Source organism: Mustela putorius, unplaced genomic scaffold (genome assembly GCF_011764305.1).
Source record: "Mustela putorius furo isolate JIRA1106 unplaced genomic scaffold, ASM1176430v1.1 tig00000788_pilon_pilon_pilon, whole genome shotgun sequence".
Lineage (NCBI taxonomy): Eukaryota > Metazoa > Chordata > Mammalia > Carnivora > Mustelidae > Mustela > Mustela putorius.
Window position 1 is genome coordinate 7,963,444 of NW_025421481.1, and position 19,112 is coordinate 7,982,555.

Consider the following 19,112-nt stretch of genomic DNA (forward strand, 5'->3'; position numbering starts at 1 on the left):
ATTTTACTATAAAAACTCAAGAAAATTAAGTCATTGAGTGTGGGTTTCCTCCGGTTATGCCACCTTATACCCAATGATGACTCAAGTAAAGAAGAGAGCTGATTCTGTCTAAATATTTGTCTTCTTTTAAAGCTGACGTGGAATACATTCGTTTCTGCCTAAACTTCCTAAACTTCCAAAATTGTAGTAAAACAAAAGCAGTTCTAAGTCTTGACCATTCAGCATCTGCCACCCTACATCACTTCATTATCGATTTCATACTTTTATCATTTGCCCCACTGTCCTTCTGTCATATGCCTGGATTAATTTCTAACTCTGGGCAATCTAATTAATACATTTTCTCTGTTCTTGCTCCAAAGCCATTCCGGGATGCTGAAAAAACTTACACCACTGGGCTGATTGATGCCAATACAAAGGGATGCCTTCAGAAACTCCTTCACTTATACCAGTGCATCTCCCTGCCCTAGTCATCAAGAGAGCTCTTACAAATATTTACTACTCTTCACTTGTCCCCTCTCAGTGGACTACCTTGCCTCCTACTCCCTAAAGAATAAAAGAGCCCAAGAGGTACAAATAGCTTCATTTCACCAGCTGATAATCATCCTTAGCTTCTTCCCTCCTCTTTTGGAAGGGAGAGGTATATGTTGTTCCTTTGAAGGCCCCTCCTCCAGATGGATTAACTTCTCCCTCCCCCAGGAGTCACTCCATGAGGTAATCTGCTTGGCCTCTCTTTCCCTCATTATAAACATCTTTCCCTACAAACATGCTCCATTCTTTGGTCTTTCCAAAAGCTTTCCTTCGATCCTTCCACTGCTTGCTCCCCTCCTTCCACATCCTGTCCCCCCCCCCTTCCCTTCCATACGGAATGTCTAGAAAATGTAGGCTGCTGGCTGTAACTCTTACGCTTCTCAAGTCATATTCACTCTGGCTTACATTCCTACTAATTCAGTCTTTCTGAGATGATCCTAAACTTCTTTATTTCCAGCCAAAGGCTGGATACTTCATCTTCGTACCCTTGGCAGCTTAGTGGAATTTGGCACCAGTAAGACTCTCTTCTCCTCAAAATCCACTTTTTTTTTCTTTTTCTCCTCCCCCACCCTCCCCTTGGCTCCCTTGGTGTCACTCTTCCCTAAGGTTCCCTTGCTTCATCCATCTCCTTTGATTGACGCTCCCAACCCTGTTCATCCTTTCAGTGGGAGCTAGTTTGCTAAGTTCCCTGGGCAGGACTCTTTAATGTTTTCCCTCCTTCTCCTAGATTAGAAGTAGAGAGGAAAGGTGCTCCATATATAAATTACCTCTTCTGTCCAGCTAACATTCACCTGCCTCACAGGGTACTCAAAAGGTGTTTCATTCATACAAACGAAACAATCACAACTCTTTTTACTAACTGAGGATTGTTTACTGAATCTAGCCTCTTCATTCTCATCGCCATTTGTAAAATCAGCTCCTTATTATTTAGAGGGCTAATAAAGGACAAAATCTTCCTTATCCTTCCCTTCTTGTTTCTCCTTATGTATATTTTTTTCATGACTGACAGAATTAGCTATCTCCAAATAATAATAATGATAACAGCATTTCAAAATCACGAGCCCCCTTAAAAAACAAAAGTGCAATCATATACCTTGGCTGGCCATTTCTTACAAGATTAAAAATTCAGGTTCCTTTCCTTTGTATTCAAAGCTCATCACCATCTGGCCTCATCACAGCTTTCTAATTCATCATTTACTTCTCCTCCTTCATGTGTACATCTACCCGAAGCCACACTGTATTGATTTTCCACAGTAATTGCGGGCAAACTTTGCAGGTGTTATGTTCTGTGCCTAGATGATTTCCCCCACGTCTTCATTCTGCATCCTTTAATAATGAGCCTGAATATCATCTTTTTGGGTAAAACCTTTCCCAGTTACCCCACAGAGTGACTGAAACTAACAAAATCTTTAATTTTCTTGTGTGGCAATTTATCCATTTTCCTGTCATTTGGACTTCACAGTGAAGTCCTTAAGGACGAAAGAATCTATTTCACTCATCTTTGTATCTCCAGAACCTGGCACAGAGCCTAGGAAATAGAAAGTAGTTGTACATATAAAACTGATATTTTTGATACATACATGTTTTACATTAATCACTGAAAATTAATGATGAGCATTCAGAAAGGGAAAGAAAATCACCACTATTTTCATTTCAACATGTCTGTCATGTTAGACACAAAGGCTACCTTTTCAAATTAGCTAAACAAGTCATAAGGAAGTAGATTTTTAAGCCATTTTATAAAGCTCTATTTATGGGATAAATTTGGACAGTTAAGGGATAGCCTCGTAACTAATATATTCCTGTAAATTATAATTTAAAATCTTATGTGGTCATGCATGTCGTATCTATCTGACATTATAATAAGAATACAGTGTATCATGAAATGTACTTACTATAAATAGCTTAATGGCTACTTCTATTAAAATAAATGGTTTTTCAATGATAAAATGGCTTCTTATTCATATAGAAGTCAATACATATTTTAAGTAATTCACACCTTCATGTCTTACATCTAGGGTGTATTTATCCTCTTGGCAATGTATAAGAAAATAAACTGCTTTTCAGATATTTACACCTGACCACTTTCTTTCCATTGTATTTCAAATTTTGGTTTTTTTTTTTTTTTTTTTTGGCAATAAGAATGATGCAGAAATTTTCCTAAATTTTTTTTAAAAATCTGTCATGACAGTGATACCAAAAATTAAATCCAGCTCCAGAAATTTTCTTTGGATTACATTGAAAACCCTAGAAGAATAAACATAAATGCAATTTTGGTAAAGCAGAAGCCACTCATGTATTCTCCATTCCGTTATCAATATGCACCTGTAACTACATACATCTCGCTAGTTAATGGAGAAGAATGAGAGAGTAGTGCAGGGCATTGTCACCACCTCTATTTATGGATTTCATGAAAGAAACTATTTGCAATTCATAGTAAAAAGCCTGAAGTATTCATTACTGCAGAAGACAAGTGTTGCTCTCAGTGAGTTTTCACTGTAAACCTTTTCAGTCTTTGTTGTCATATCTGAGCATCTGCTACCCTACAGTAGGAGAAGTCTAAACACAGCCCATTGCAGCTGTCAGGTTCTGTTTAAACTTTTGTCAAAACCCAAATTCTTTGCAAGCAGTCATTCATTTGAGATTCGTGTTCCTCGCTGATTACCGAGGCAATCCTAATGGCTTCTATTTGCGGTTGTGATCCTGTAGCATAATCATAGGAGTTAAGTATTAGTATTTTTCTAACTGAGTACCTGAAGGGAAACCATCCCATTGATTTTGCCTCAGACAACTCTGAATAATTTTCATGCATCTAACAACTAAATTTCACCTGTGTCAAAGTATGAATCCCAGAAAGAAATTAGACCTAGTATTTTCCAATTAAAATACTTTCATAGGCCATCAACAACAAAGTGAAATAAAAGTGAACATACTATGAAGATTAAAATGAGAGGCTCTCAAATGGGGGTGACCAAGGTTTCCAGGAAGGTAATCCTTCTTATATTACTTCCTTTAATACTTCCTTCTCCAATCATAGAGAACACGTCTAAGAGGCATTTATTCCATTTCCAAAGGGTAGAACTCAGTAGAGCAAGAAGTAAAAAGAAACCACTCATTTTCCTTATCCTCATATCCTGGATATAAAACAAATTGAAGTCTGAAATCATATGTATTAGGATATCCAAGATACAGTGAAAATAAATATGAAAACAAATATAAGTGACCCCTTTTTAATGCATGTAATTTTTTCTAAGAACTTTTCTCGTCGTGTTTCTAAAAAGGAACGCAATACTCAGAGTCCTCCTCCTTTATTGGTAATACAAAAACCAAAGATAAACCTGAGGTTTTATGATATCACACTCATTACACACGCAGGTTATTGTGCTAATAATACTTCTGGGATGATATTTAAATTTTATGATGAAAATGCTGAGATAAAATAAGAACTGTATTTTAGGAAACAGTCATTAAATTTGGGATTAAACTTAGTCATTAAAGTGTGTGTCTTTGCATTCTTAATCAGGTATTTACATCTTTCAGTTGGCTTGAGATTTAATATAGTTTAATAAGACAGTCATAATCATAAACGCATAATCATAAATGATTAACAAGACCCACATTTCTTGCTCACGTTAACAAAGTTTCTGTTAAGTCTATGAAAAAAAGCTGCATGCTCTGCAATTGTGTATTTGTGGTTTTAAAGAACACTGAGGGCAGAGAGTCAATAAAGTGGATTCAGAAGGCTCAGTGTGCATGGATAAAAGCACAGAGCTGGCTTTTAGTAAGATGCAGAGCATGAGGAATGGAACAGAAAGAAGGAATTAGGTGGGATAACCAAGGAGGAAGACAAAGCAAGAGAAGATAGGTGAAGATGCAATTTGCATTGGATGTATGTGATGGGAGCCACCACTTGATGTTCTTGAGCAAGGGGGTGGCATATTCAGTGCAGAAATCAGCAAGTAGGACTCTGAGGGCTGCAGTAGGTTTTACAGAAGGGAAAAAAAGATAAGAGTAAGCAAAACGTCTTAGCAGTCCAGTGACAAGGACCATGAAGACTGCCATGGACATCACATTCCACCCTCATACCTGGTCTTTGCACACCAGAGAATGTGGCTTGCTTATATGACATTGATGATTTCAAAGGATTAGGGATGTATTCATTCTCCATTATTCATCTGAACCTGACATCACAGTCCCCAGGTCAGAATTCACAGGTCTTTGGGGTGCGTGTGGAGTGAGACACTGTTTCATGTTGACCTACAAAATGGCATTGTTGAATATTTGAACTAGTCACCAACCAGGTTCACATAAACATTTGAATTTCCAGACTTAAAATTAGAAGGTCTTTAAAGATTTAGAAGTTAAAATTAGAAGACCTTGCATGGCTAGATCTGTATTCTTATATAACAACACATTATTTTGATTTTCTGACAGGGTGTGCCTTCTCCAGTTTGCCAGAGTCCCCACCATTCTCTATCGTCACTCTGCTTGAGGCCCATTTATTTTACTGTGACCTTGTCGGGCTCATTGAGTACCCAGTCTTGGATCTAGACCTTCCAAAATAGATTTATATTTTGAGATGTTTGCCCCCAGTGGTTTCCTAGCCATGTAAAGTACCAATAAACAGGGCCTACCTTCATTTATGGTTTATTGCTCACAAAGAACTCTCCTAATACATGCGCCAGTCTATGAGCAAGGCAAGGTATATATCATTTCCACCATTTTACAGATGTAAGAAAGGGGACTGTACCAGATCAAGAGACACATATAAGCTGGCCTGTGACAAGTGTCTGGGTTGGCTCCAAGTCTCAGGTCTTTTGTCCACTGGTAATTGGTCTTCCCACTCCTGTGAACTCCCAGGGCTATCCTCCAATTCTTACATCTTGGGTTTTAGCCAATGTGTTATTATGACATCCAACCCTATCTCTCACATTTGCTCAACATTTTTTCCTACCTGACCCTACTCTGGTATTCCAAACTCTGCCCAATCTCAGCCTATTTTCACTGCTGGCCAGCTTCAATGAATCCTCCAGTTCCCACCTGAAAGCTCACTTTCTGAGGAAACTTCCTCAGACATTCCCCACGACCTGGCTACAATCTCTCCTTTTAGTTATGCCATTGTGCCCTCTACTTAGCCTGTTGTCACATGCCTAACACTAGATGATCATCTGTGTCTCTCTCTGAGCCCTAAGCACTGTAGGATTGAGGATAAGTCTTTCTCATTTTCTGCAGTGTCTCCAATCCCTAGAAGAACTATGCTGCTGGTACATGTAAAGGCATGGTGTCAAGGTTTTGGTTTGGGTTTAAAAATAGTGTTTTAATTGTGTCAGCCTATCTTAAATGAACAGTAACTGATATTTACTGAGCACTTACTATAAACTACTGCAGATATTCAGAGGTCTTTATTCATATCAGAGTTACAGGATTCTGGATAGGAATAGAATGTATGTTCTTACAAAAATAAGATACTGGGATTTACTCTTGCCACTTTCTGACTGTATATAACCACATGCTACCTTCATCCTTTAGCTGACATATAGAGGTAACACTCCTTGTCAATGACCCTTACATTCTGTGTAGCCCCATCCAGTATCTAGTTTTCAACTAAACATGGTCAGGCAGCCTATCTGGCTCACTTGGGCATTTTTTTTTTCCTGCTGTTCAATGTTGTCCTTGCTCTTTGTTGGCATGTCTAGTTTATGCATGCTTACAATCTTTATTCTTAAAAGTATTTATGCTTTTTTAGTAAGTACTATTCTTTTTCCCTGGAATTCTTAAAAAAAAAAAAAAAGCGAGAGAGAAAGGAAAAAGAAGGAGGAGAAAGGGAAGAAAAATGTCTTTTAAAACATTTTCAAATCTCCCTACAGATCACTCGCTTATTCTCATTTTCTAAAGCAAAAGTCCCCATTTTGTAAGGGTTCCTATAGCTTACTTTTTTAAAAAAACTAACTGCTATCTTAAGTATGCCTGGTCTCATAGATTCTTGAGACAAGGCTAAAGTCTATTTAACAGTTAGGCGCTCATTAACTACTGATAAATTTTATCATAGGGAAAGAAGGAAATAAAACATCATCAGAGTTGCTGAACTTGTGAAACTAGAAGGAGGCTGCTGGCGGTCAGTATGGCAAAGACAGTAGGGAGGCATGAATAAAATTTTGCTTTTAACTCCTCTAACTTTTAGCTATTGTCCAAACACAAGACATGCAAGGTGGAGAAGCAGAGAAACAATATGAAATATTCCATAAAGAGAATTCCATTGGGAAATCAATTAAGAGTCCCCAGAAAACACACCATGAAAAGAATCCAAGGAAAACCACACTGTACAAAAATATTGTATTTACCATTACTAAATGTTTTTAAAGTACGCTCCATGCCTAGTGTGGGACTTGAACTCATAGCCCTGAGATCAAGAGTTGCATGCTCTATTGACTGGGCCAGTCAAGTGTCCCACCATTACTAAATTTTAAACTCTTATTCATTTTTCCAGCTCTAGGCTGTATGTCACCTATGTTGTGAAGTGTTCTGATTCCATAGCTTGAGTTTGTCACTTCCTCCACATTGATAAGCCAGTCAGTCCCTTCATTTATTATGGCAAGTGCTGTGATGTTCTAAATCTACTTCTGTACCCTGTGCTTCGCCAACCAGGCTGGAAACTCTTTGAAGGTAGAACCACATTGCCCCAATTGTTTCTCCAAGATCTACCAATCCCAGGACCTGAATTTTAGTGGGTATTCATTCCATCAATGAAAGATCAACATATAAATGATTATAATTAATTCAAATAATGGATTAAATGCCAAGGCAGGAGATTGCTTAAGAACAAGAATGGAGCTCCATTTGAATTTCAGGGGACTAAGGTTGCCCATGTAATGGTCAGCATTATAAGGGCTCCATTATAAGGGCAAACGAGAATCCTTTGTATTTTCTGCTATCATTTTTACTTTCTCTGAAAGCGGAGAAAGTTCTATATTGGCAAAGTATTAACACTGGTGACACGGTGATCGAAACAGGTCCTCAAATGCAGCATCTCTTCCTTGAAGTTGAAGCCCAATTAAGATGAACTATAACCAACACTGAAGTCATGTAGATGCAGCATTCCAAACAGTAGTGATGTGCTTGGAACGCTGGGCCAGGAATCCAGCAAAAACAGTTTTGTCTTGAAATCTGAGACATGATGTTGCTAAATACAAATCAAAAATAGCAACTGACATTTTATGTTTATTAAGCCTTTTTCTCTCATCTATTTCCTGCAGACACTTCTACAGATGGATATGGAGATAGGCACCTGCTATAGATCCTGTTCTCCCTTGGGAAACATGCATTTGCTGTTTTTCATGGCCATTCTATTTTAAAATTTGCTTTCAGGAATGCTGAAAAGGGGAAGCCACTCAGCTAACTTGCTCTGCCCAGAAGAGCACTAGCTGCTGGGGGAACTAACCCATTTGCTTTGCTGGCTTTGTGTTATCATGCTTCTTTTCATTTAACTCACTTGGATACAGCAGGAGAGAATATTATTAATCAGCCCAACAATGAGCCTGTCCCCTGGAGAGAGAGTGATATACCTGTAACACAGTGGTATCTCCATTATCAAATAAACCAATTTAGAGTGGCCTGCATTTCTTGGGTCTGTAGGTTGTAAGATGACAGACCTTCCAATAACAGACATATCCCATACAAAATTAATTCAGTTTGTGAGGGCATATTTTTAAGACATACTATTGAACTTTGGTGAGATAAAAAACACACAAAAAACAGGGGATGTGGCTTTTTCCAGTTTCAACCTGAGTAATTTCATGTTTGTAGAATCCAATAATAAATGAGTTTGTGTTTCATACATCTTTTTTAATTCTATTTTTTCAGTAATTCATTTTTATTATATTTTATGAAAATATCAGCCCACAAAATATGATAAATTTAAGAGGGGGAGAAAAAAGGTCCTTTTTGAGAATGAGAGTACTCAGGACAGCAGTGTGATGTAATGTACAGGGTTGGGCTGGCCTGGACCATGCGCAAAATCTCAGGATCCTTGGGGAAATCCAGAAAACAATGGTTTGATGCCAGAGAGCTCTCTTTCCTCAACTATAACATGGACATATACCACTACTGCAAAGTTGTTGTACGGATTAGATAATTGGATAAGGTTTGTAACTCAGTGCCGAACTGATGTCTAGCAAAAATCCAGTTAGCTGTTACCATTATTCAAAGTGTCTTGCGCATAGTAGATACTCAATAAATACTAGCTTCTATTTATTTCCCACTTTGTGTAGAAGATTCTAAAAATGTTAATGCCTCACATGGCCATAGTCCAAACTTCTGAGTGACCTGGGGACATGGCAGCCTGACCAGGCCACATCCGGATATGCTACAGAATGATCTGGATCCTTTGAGAACCGACTTGTGGATCTAGCCCATCAGTGTGAGCCCCTTGTTTACCAGTGGACATTTCTCTTCTTATATTTTCATTGAGAACACTCTCCTCTGGGCCATCCCTGAGTCGCTGACAGGAGGCAAGAGACAGAGAGAAAAGAACGCACAGAAGGAGCCATTTCAGGTAATGAGGGAAAATGTCAAAGAGAGGTTATTTGATCTCTTCTCTCACAAATTACTAAGCCTAATGGGACTCCGCACGCTCTCTATTAAAAAAAAAAATTGCTTGAGGAGGTAGTTAGGATGGGCAAAAAAGAAGACCAAAAAGCTTCTACACTATGTTTGACTTTAGAGAACACTTTAATTTGATTCTTAGAGCCCGATGGCAGATCCTGTTATTCCCATGAAACTGAGAAACTGAGGCTGAGAAATTAAATTGTTGTCCAAGCATATCTTGCTGGTGAAGACACACTGTCATCCCAAACCCAGTGCTTTAAACTCTTAAATACGTGCATGGAGAGTATAGGTGAAGTAGAGGGATATATATATATAGAGAGAGAGAGAGAGAGAGAGAGAATATTTCGGGAGAACATCTCAGCATGGTAGCTTGATGCACAAACAACTTGACACCATGCATACAAGCCTTTGTGAAAGAAACAATGGGCAACCGAGAATGAATATGTGGATGGGGTGTTCACAGTGACAAGTGGGTGTATATCCGAAAATAAAGAAGTGTATTAGGAAAAAAATGATCAAAGGACTTCAGGTTGTGGTCTAAGGCATAACTAGATTCAAAACCCAGAGTTACAATTGGAAGAAAAAAAAAAGGAAAAGCTGACAGACATTTTTAAGTGGCCCCAGGCTTAGAGAGGCAGACTTTGAGGATGTCAGACAACCCCAGGAGAGTCCCAACAGGCACCTTTGGCCACAGAACTCACCTCATCCCTTGGCCCAGTTAGCCATTCCCACTCTGGGGAGATCTCCAGAGGCAAGGGAGAGATCGCACTGTCAAATAAATTTCTCCAGCTGCTGCTGGCTGCCAGCAATCTCATCGGCTCAGTATTTGATCTTTGATAAGAGGTTAGTGACCTTTACAAGGGCAACACCTCAAATGTTCTCTGTCACATAGACCTTTGTGTGGATAAATTTCAGGTCCTTGCTCCATGGAGGTTTTATCCAGGAAAGGCAAGCAGCAGGGCAGGGAACTGGGCATGCCAGGGGAATAAGGACAGAATGCACCTTTTCCATAAAAGCTGGCATTGCTGACGGCAGATACTGCCTTTTCACGATGTCGTCTAAGATTAGCCATCAATTCTTTGCCTAATGCAGCTTATAGAAAAATTGTATATATGCCGTATATGTGTATCTGCACAGATACGCGATAACTAAGAGGAGTACTAAAGATCACTGCTAATGTTTATTGACCTACCATATGCTAAACAGTGTGCTTTATACTCATTATTCCATGTAATCTTTACAGCAACCCAATGGGGGAAGGTCTGATTACTTTCCTCATTTTATAACTGAAGAAGCAGGGCTGGAATCTGTTTATATAGCTAGTAAGCAGTACAGCAGGAACTCAAACCAGTCAATCCAATTCCAGTTTAACTGCTACATTTATGCACCAAACTTTTAAGCGGCAGTGTTTTCACAGTGTGACACAGACACAAACATGTATCAGTCCATACTACAGACCTGCAGCGGAGAACTCAGAGCCCCCATCCGCTGAGTTTCTAATCTCTGGTTTAACACATACTGGGTCCACAAAAATTAGACAAGGAAAAAAATGCAGCAGTTTATCTTCAGAAAAGATGGGACACAAGGAGGGTAAGAGTGAACGTGGTTGGGGGAGTCAATCTTTAGGTGGGGAAGTGGGAAATGAAGAACTTTCTGTGTCTCTGAAAAGCAAAGTAACAAGGTAATCTCAAGCCTAAAGGAATTGCTTTAAGCTCAATAAAAATTCACAGATTTGATGGGGCTAAATTCTGACAACAGTCAGCTAAAATCCTTGGGTACAAAGCGTGCCCAGTATCAAGGAGTTACGGTGATTTACAATTCACATATCTATTGCCAATTCATCTGTTTCCCACTCCTGCGTATCAATACTATGGGCTTTTCAGACTTGACCAGGAGTGTCTGGGATATGTGACAGTGTTGGGGGGAGGGGTGAGACTGCACCTGGCACATAGCGGACACTCGACAAATGTTCTGAAAGAATCACAAAAGGGCAAACATGGCTCACTCATCTCAAATATTAGATGTACTCAACAACAACCAAATTACTTTTTTTTAAAAAATAAAACAATCATGATATATAACGAAACAGAATGTAAAGTATGAGTGAATTCCTTCAAACTAAACATGACTTGCTTTGGTACCTGTTTAGGGTAACACCCACATCCCCCAACCCTTAGAGTCCTTGTGGTTTCTCTTCCACCACGTGTACCACTTGGCCAAGAAATGTGTACAAGAAGTATACGCATGCCAATACGCGTGTGCACATATTTAACCCGGACCATGGACCGCTGCCTTTCATATTTAAAAATGAATCTGTTTAAAGGAACTGCTATCTTTATGTCACATTAGAGAGAAATGGTACATCATTCTTTTGAGCTTATTAAGACAGTAGAGTGGGCCCCTGAGAACCATAGTAGCTGAAGAGTAACCGCCTCCTTCCCTCACTCCTCACCATGACCATCACGCTGTGATTCACATCTCATGCAATTATTTGAATGGTAAACAAAAGAGGGGCATTTTATTCTCCAGCATTTTTCATTTAACGAATTAGAAAAGAAACACACACACACACACACACATTATCCTCCACCATTTTCACCCAACCATGACCATCCCTGGAAAGAGTTTTGAAACCAGAAAGCACTAAATAAAGAAATATGAGACCTCAAGCTACTGGACATCCAGAGGCCATTTAGTGCACCAAAGGGTAGTGGAGGTTGGCTGCGTTGAGTGTCTGGAAGAACATGGCCACCAACATGGCACTATCACTTCAGAGGAGGCAAGTAGACAGTAACTTCAAAATATTTTGAACTTACTGGTCCTGAACACTTCTTTACAAAATAAATGAGTGTCTGAGATTCCTCATGGACCCCAAGAGACATTTATAAATAGGAAATCTTTGTCAGATTGAAGACAAATTGGCTAAAGAATACATCTAACTACTAAACTAGAAGGGACCTCATACTCTTGAAAAGATTCCAGATACGGTCATGGTGCAAGCATCCATGACCTTTCATCATTCTTTTTTCTTTTCTTTCTTTTTTTCTTTTTTGCTAAAACTTCAAAGATATTCAAAATTATTCATAACTTCAAAGTTATTCAATTTTCCCACTGCACCTTCTATGAACTTCTGATCCTGTCTGCTAAGAAATATCCAGAGATCAGTCCTAGAACATAAAACAAACAGGGGTTCTGCTCCACTGTAAGACGGTGCACATACAGGCTCCAACTCCAGAGAAATAGGCTCTGTAAGATTTCCTTCAGTATGTGGGCCGTGGGCTGCAGCTAGGAAGCATGCCAATTTAGTCTTAAAATGAGCTATGATATTCTTACAATAATCTAATACATCTCAGAACTTTAGTCTTCTTGCCTGACATGTGTATTACGTTCATCCCCTCAGACAACTCTTGAATAGTGCTCTTACACTTCCTTAAGTATATATTCCGTATGAATGCAAACTGATATTATCATCCCAATTTCACCAGTTGCGAGGAAAGCCCCTCCAATGAGACAACTGCTGCTGCTCTAACAGAAGGCAGGTGCCTCTACTCACTCTCTCAGTTCCCTGAGCCTTCCTCTGCCAGCACATGAGAAAAAGGCATCCACGGTGGCAGAGCGACAGGTTGAAAAGTCAAGAATCAATACAGCGATGTGCTTTAGGATATTTGCTTGATTAAATGAGCTTCATAAAATATTTAAGGAGGTGTATACTTACCACTTAGGAAATAGTAATCAAATTAACATAACAAAGTAAAATCAATTCTCACTTTCTTGTTCTTCCAGAAGCAAACAATAACATGCAACATGTACTCTTAGAGGAACTTCACATAGACCTATGTTTTATAGGACTTTTCACCCTGCACATTTAGTTTTTGCTAACCCTGGAGTTGCTATTAAAGCAATTTGGAATTCTCCTACTGCATCGTACTTAGGCAGTGGTAGGAAGTAGCCCAATAACATGCTGGGTAGAGGGGGGACCCCATTTGAGTTGACAAAATCCACCATAGTTAATCCTCAAAAGTGAAATTTCTATATCCTATAATCAGGAGTTGCTGGGCATTTGATTAAATACCCCAGGCATTTGGTCCCCAACCTCCTTTTCGTCTCTCCCCCCAACTGGCAAACAAGAGAATTTAGACCAGAAAAACCTGGAGAAACAAAGTGTGTACTTTAGTACGGAAATGCTTTTACCTGCCTTGCCTGCTGTGAACGAAATGGGCTGGGCTTTCAAAATGTTAGTCAGCTTAACTCCCAGTTGGTGGCCCTGGAGAAATGTAGCCATGCAGTCTATTGCTCTGTTTCTGTTCTTTAACTGCCAACTGGAATACAATAGACCAGTAGAAGGGGAACAAAAGAGAGATGGATCCAGAAAGAACCCAAAGAATGACAACAAAGCAAGCAAAGAAAATGATAATGAGTCAAAGACACTGAGCTTGCCAAAGTTAGCATCCCAGACTATTTTCACATTGAAGATAATTATGCTTCTATTAATTGCCACTTTTCCCCTGAAAAATTCATGATATTTTACAAGCTACAAATTATCTAGTGCAGATTTATCTTTGCAACATTTTAGGAAAAGTCATACCATGTGCATAACCCAAAGAGAGAATGTCTACAGTCATGTTGCTCAGACGTGGATAAGATATATTTTACGCATTAAAGGGGATTTTGGTATAAACAGAATGGGCAGTGATGTTGAAAACACCAATATTTTTGAACTACAAAGTGAGCACCTGGCCACTTTAGTGGATTACAGAATAGGTACCAAATAAAGAGGAACAGATATTTGTGTATCTACAGGCACCTTGAACTTTCCATATGTCCAGCTCCTGTCCTCCATCATTCTCCATTGTGTTTTGCACTTTTGTCCTTCCCAGGAAGATATGAAAGTTTTACCACAGTAAACACAAGGCTGGCACTTACCACAAAATCTTTATTTCCCATTTTAGCTCTAGAATACTTCCAAGTATGCCACTGTCTTTAGTCTGTGCACATTTAGAATTCACACGTCAAAAGTTAAACCTCCCCTAAGGTTAGAAAATAGTACGCCTTTCCCCCCAAGAACAATGATAATATTCGTACTTTATTTTTATTGAAGTATGTCATCTGATATACTGCGTTACAATTTTCCAAGCTGAGAAGGATAGAAAAACAGTCACAATAATATAATTTATCCATAAATAAAATACCTTACTACATAGCATAGCTTTCAATGCCTTAAACTGGTCACAGTTTAGAAAGTGTATATAAAGCGTTATATTACAGATTTCTGTATCAAATTGACAAATGCAAACTTTCTTGGGGGCTGAAATCATGCTACATAAAATCAAATGTAATCTCATTTTATGGGACATGATAAAATCTTACCTCCTCAGATGGGACATCCAGAATGTCACATTTTCCCTGTGATTTTATTAATAAAGCAGCAGCAGACTTCTAATAGATAGTGTCTCCTATATAACCTTCTCTTTCTGGGTAGTCAGAGTCAGGGTATTAACTAGGTGATCCGAAGTTAGAATACAAATTACAAATAATTTTTGTTGTTATTTCAGCCAGTCTGAAAGTTCAGGAAAAGGAAAAACAGAATGAAGAATCTTCAACTGGACAGCAGAAAGAAAAGCTTACTATTAAGATGATTCTATATATATTACCATGAACTTGCTAGTATTTTACATTTTAACTTACTTATAATCGGTTTTTGATCTCACAAAGTATTAAAAGTTAAATTATATCTACTCCCAGACATAGTCAAGTGATGATTGGGCAATTTTCTCCTTTAAGATCCATATTATCTTCCTTGATCATCCACTCTGCTCAAAATACATTATAAAAATGACCAATTTACCACCCCACTTCACATGAGGAAAAGACAATACTACAGAATGTGGGTCCCAGGATAGAGCAACCAAATACTACCCAGGGACAGATGAGCACGATAGAGTGTATATGAGTAACTTAAATTTTCCAATTATTCTTTAGCTTATAAAACAATTGCTAGACTCGCCATTATGAGTTCCAAAAACACACACTTGGAAGCATGAGCGATTAGCATATGTCATTTCCTACTGGCGGAAGCCAGCTCACAATAAATCTCTTACCTTGTAGAGAGATGGAACAGTACAGGGCTCATAATAGGATGAGTGATGTGTGAAATGTTCTTCAGCTCACTTCCCCTGGGATTTATACTTCCAAACCTAGGAGCACCGTTTGCCTGCATGAATGGAATGCTAAGCAATGCGGTAAAAACAACCAATGTGTTATGTATAGCTTTTCAACTTTTTGAAATCTAGGAGAAACTGTGAAATCAGTAAACAAGTAAGCAAGCACGTGTCTAAAATTATGGCACAAAAACGCTGGAAAAATGCACAGTTCAAATAAGGAAGGTTAGCAATGAGCACATATTTTAAGTAAGACTTTGTAAATAATATGCTTTTTCTTAGAAGCTGAAGGACTACTCCATGCCTGGTTATAAGCTTAAGAGTGAGGCTGTTTTATAGTGTACGAGGAAATCACTGGATTTTGATTTACAGACAAAATGTTGGTTAAATAGTCAGATTGTTTTCAAGAGCACTCAGAGGAATAAAGAAAAAGGTGAACCTAAGAAAAATATACTAGAAAAATGTTACAAGCTCAAATTCTCATTTCATTTCCTTGTTTAATTTTTTTTTTTTGAAAGAAAAAAATTGTCACTAACTTTTTGAAAGGCATACTTTCAGATTGGACTTGTTTCCAATCTAAATTTAGCCTCCGGTCCTTGTGTCATATTTCTTCAGGCATGAGAAGGAAAATCAATGCCCCTACTCACCTTTGGAAGAATTTCACTGCCAAGTCTCCATGGTTCTATGGGATCCAATAATCCGTGGCTCAGTATTGATTTTTCTATGACACCTGTAGAAACAGCCTCTCCTTCCTTTCTAACAAAATATAGCAACAAGAATTGTGTAGTTTCTGAATGAATTAAACAGAGGCTATTAAGGCGCAACTGCATCCTGAAAGAAAATGGGGGTTATATTTTCTAAAAAATGTTACATTTGCTTGATATTTCAGAGACACTTAACAACTTTTTACAGATAATATGAACACATGCTTTTAAAGATAATTTGAACATAATTTCCTCAGGTATGCTGTAGCTAAGTCATGGATTACAAATACCACTTACTTTTCTAAGGAAATAGACAAATGGTAAAAGACAAATTGGTAAACTTCAACCCCCAATTAAAAAATGTCTCCAAAATCAAAACCCCTTTTGCCAGTGAAAAACCACATCATGCCTTTAAGACCTAAAGTTTTGATAAAACAAAGGATGACCCTTTCAAGCGGCAGAGTAGAGAGGATCAAACCTTAGGAGAAAGAGTACGTTAAACCTGGGGGTGTGTTTTATGGCACGAAAGGAGTTGGAAGATCAGGCAAGGGCCACCAACCTTCCCACTTCCTTAAAAAGCATAAATGCAAAAGCCAAGCCAAACCAAACCAAAATCCAAGAAGTCATGTTTCCAGCATTCTTCACACACCTGACTGAAACCTCAAAGGTATGTGTCTCCCACTGGGCAAACTTCTTTGGGCACGTCTGAATATATTCCCTGCGGCCGTCCTGCATGCTGAGTGGGGTCCCTCTAGTTGGCAACCCACTCCGTCACTCACTCCATCAGCCTGAGAATCTGCAAAATAAAAATGCAGTGTTAAAAAAAAAATTCCTTTTACATTTGCTTTTCCCAGTAAAATCCTAGAGAAGAAAACACAAAGCAGGTTGTTTCTCACAATATATGTGACATCTTGGTTTAAAGTGACACGGCCATGTTGCACTCTGACAGGTTGAGTGTTAAGATCTGACAGATATGAGCCCGCAAGAACCACCTTCCTGCCACATGTATTTAAGCTCATGTTAAAACCTTGATCTGATAGTCTCTTGATTAGCTTGAGCAACAGTGAGTGCTACTGCCTTTCAAGTTCATTATAAATTATGCTATTCCTCACATTACTGTCAATTTAAGCTCCTGTTTTACTAAAATGCAGGCATTTAAACACTCATCAAACCTGTGCACATTTTTGAGTTAAGGACTGAGATCAATCCACACTCCAGCAAGGGAGAAGTTCCATTGTTTATCAGGCCATGTCTACACTGGCTGAGCAAAGCGCTCTGTTCAGAAGGAGAAGCGCCTTTGGCAGCTAGAGTCTACATAGCTGACCCATGGACGCTCTGGCGGAGCTTCTTCACCTAATTACACAAGTGCAATGAAATTACTAAGCATTTGATGAAAATGACCCAGGACGACAAAAAGGCATGGCATGATTGTGCTTCTAATTTATTTACATGGTAGTCATTTAGCATATAACTCAAAGAACCTATTAAAAAATAAGAATGTTTCTACTCTTAGGCATGATGAAGAAGGACAATAGTTGATGACTCAACATTGAGTTTGACCCATGTTGTATTCTTCCCAAACAAGACAGTGGTAGCATGGTTTTAAAATGCAATGTGTTTTCCTAAATGGTCTAGGTTAAGCCTTCACCTCTGATTTTATATTCGTGGGGCAAAGTCTTCAGACTTCAAGTAATTAAAAAGTTGATGTAGATCTGCCAGAAAAATGGTTCAAAACAGTAACTGATCTTTGCAGGAAATATTTTCTACTCTTCCAACCTGCGCCACCAGGATTTAGTAACAACTGTGGGTGCATTCTATTCTGGGGACACTTCAGTGCCCTCAGAGCATCTTGTATGTTGAGATCTTTTCACCAATTTTTAGAATAAAAAGAGATTTAGCAGAAATGTTCTATTAACAGCTATGAAATTATAGGTTTCCCCCTCCAACCACCCAAACACACTCCACCCTGTGCAATAATAGATACAATGCTAATCACCTTTGGAATTTTGCCAGGCTTCCCCCATGGGTGAACTAGCAGAGTTGGACCAAATTGCCTGGAAGGAACGAAGCCTCTCTCACCCCCAAGGAAGCCTTCAAAGGCTGTCACAAGCCACCCATTCCAAGTCTTTGAAGAAAGCCAGGGGGTGGGGGGAAGGGGAGGTATTTAAACACGTGCAAGTCTATCCAAACCGTCATCCATGAACTATACTTCTACCATCACCTCAAAATACATTTGCTAAGCCAAAGTCTAAACCCGAGTTTCCCTAATCCCTGGTCTTTGCAGGCAGGATGATCCCCCATTTTTTGCCAGCCCCATTTTCTGATTTTCAAGACAGTGGTCAGTCTGTTGCTGTTGGATCGTCATTCAATTTATATGCCAAAGCGCTTTTCCCTGGGAGCAAAATTCCACCTTCAGACTGCATCATGGCAACACACTAGTTGATCAACTTTACAAATTACCACTCAAATTCTAAAATTAAAATGAATCTAGGTGATCTAAGAATTGCTTAATTTAGGGAAGCCCGCCTAAGAAATTGAATCCAGTATCTCCTTTTCCTATAGGAAAGCCCTAAGAATGTCTAAATATAAAACCACTGTTGATGTCTTAGTCACACAATGTTTGAGCACCTCATGAGGACAACATAGAGCAAACATCTTCATGGTGCCTACTACATGCTAGGCATGGTTCTACATACCTTGCATATGTGATCTCACTGAATCCCCATGACAACCCTCTGAGGCAAGTTCAGATAAGAAAACAGAGTCCAAGAGGTAACGAGGAGGTTGTCTTGAGTCACAGGGGTAGAAAGTGCTGGGGCGAGGATTTGAATCCAGTTTGGCTCTGGAGTCCATGGTTTTACTGGGCATCTCTCATGCCCTGCCATGCTAACTAAGTGGCTGTCATTATGGACAGGGATTGATAGACAAGGGTGATTCCTTTAAATTAGCCCTTTCTTTCCTATAGGAGCAGAATTAATTTGCCTGGAACTAAAAGCTTTATTCTGTGAACAGCTCTGGCCGCTTGGCTCATTTTTCTGCTTCTTCTTCATAGGCATTTTCTTCCGTATTGAGCCAGCATCTTCTCCTCTCAGAAACAAAATTGCTTCTCACTGATCAT

General features: G+C 39.0%; 1 long non-coding RNA gene across 1 annotated transcript in view; it reads right to left on the reverse strand.

The window, feature by feature from the left end:
• Positions 1 to 17,262, reverse strand: part of LOC101690711 — a 58,619-nt gene extending 41,357 nt beyond the window's left edge. Inside the window, exons 1-2 of the long non-coding RNA XR_006608040.1 lie at positions 15,231 to 17,262; positions 14,500 to 14,689 (exon numbers count right to left, since the gene is read on the reverse strand). This is a non-coding gene — a long non-coding RNA (uncharacterized LOC101690711). The remainder of the gene's footprint in view (positions 1 to 14,499; positions 14,690 to 15,230) is intronic.
• Between the last annotated feature and the right edge of the window lie 1,850 nt (positions 17,263 to 19,112).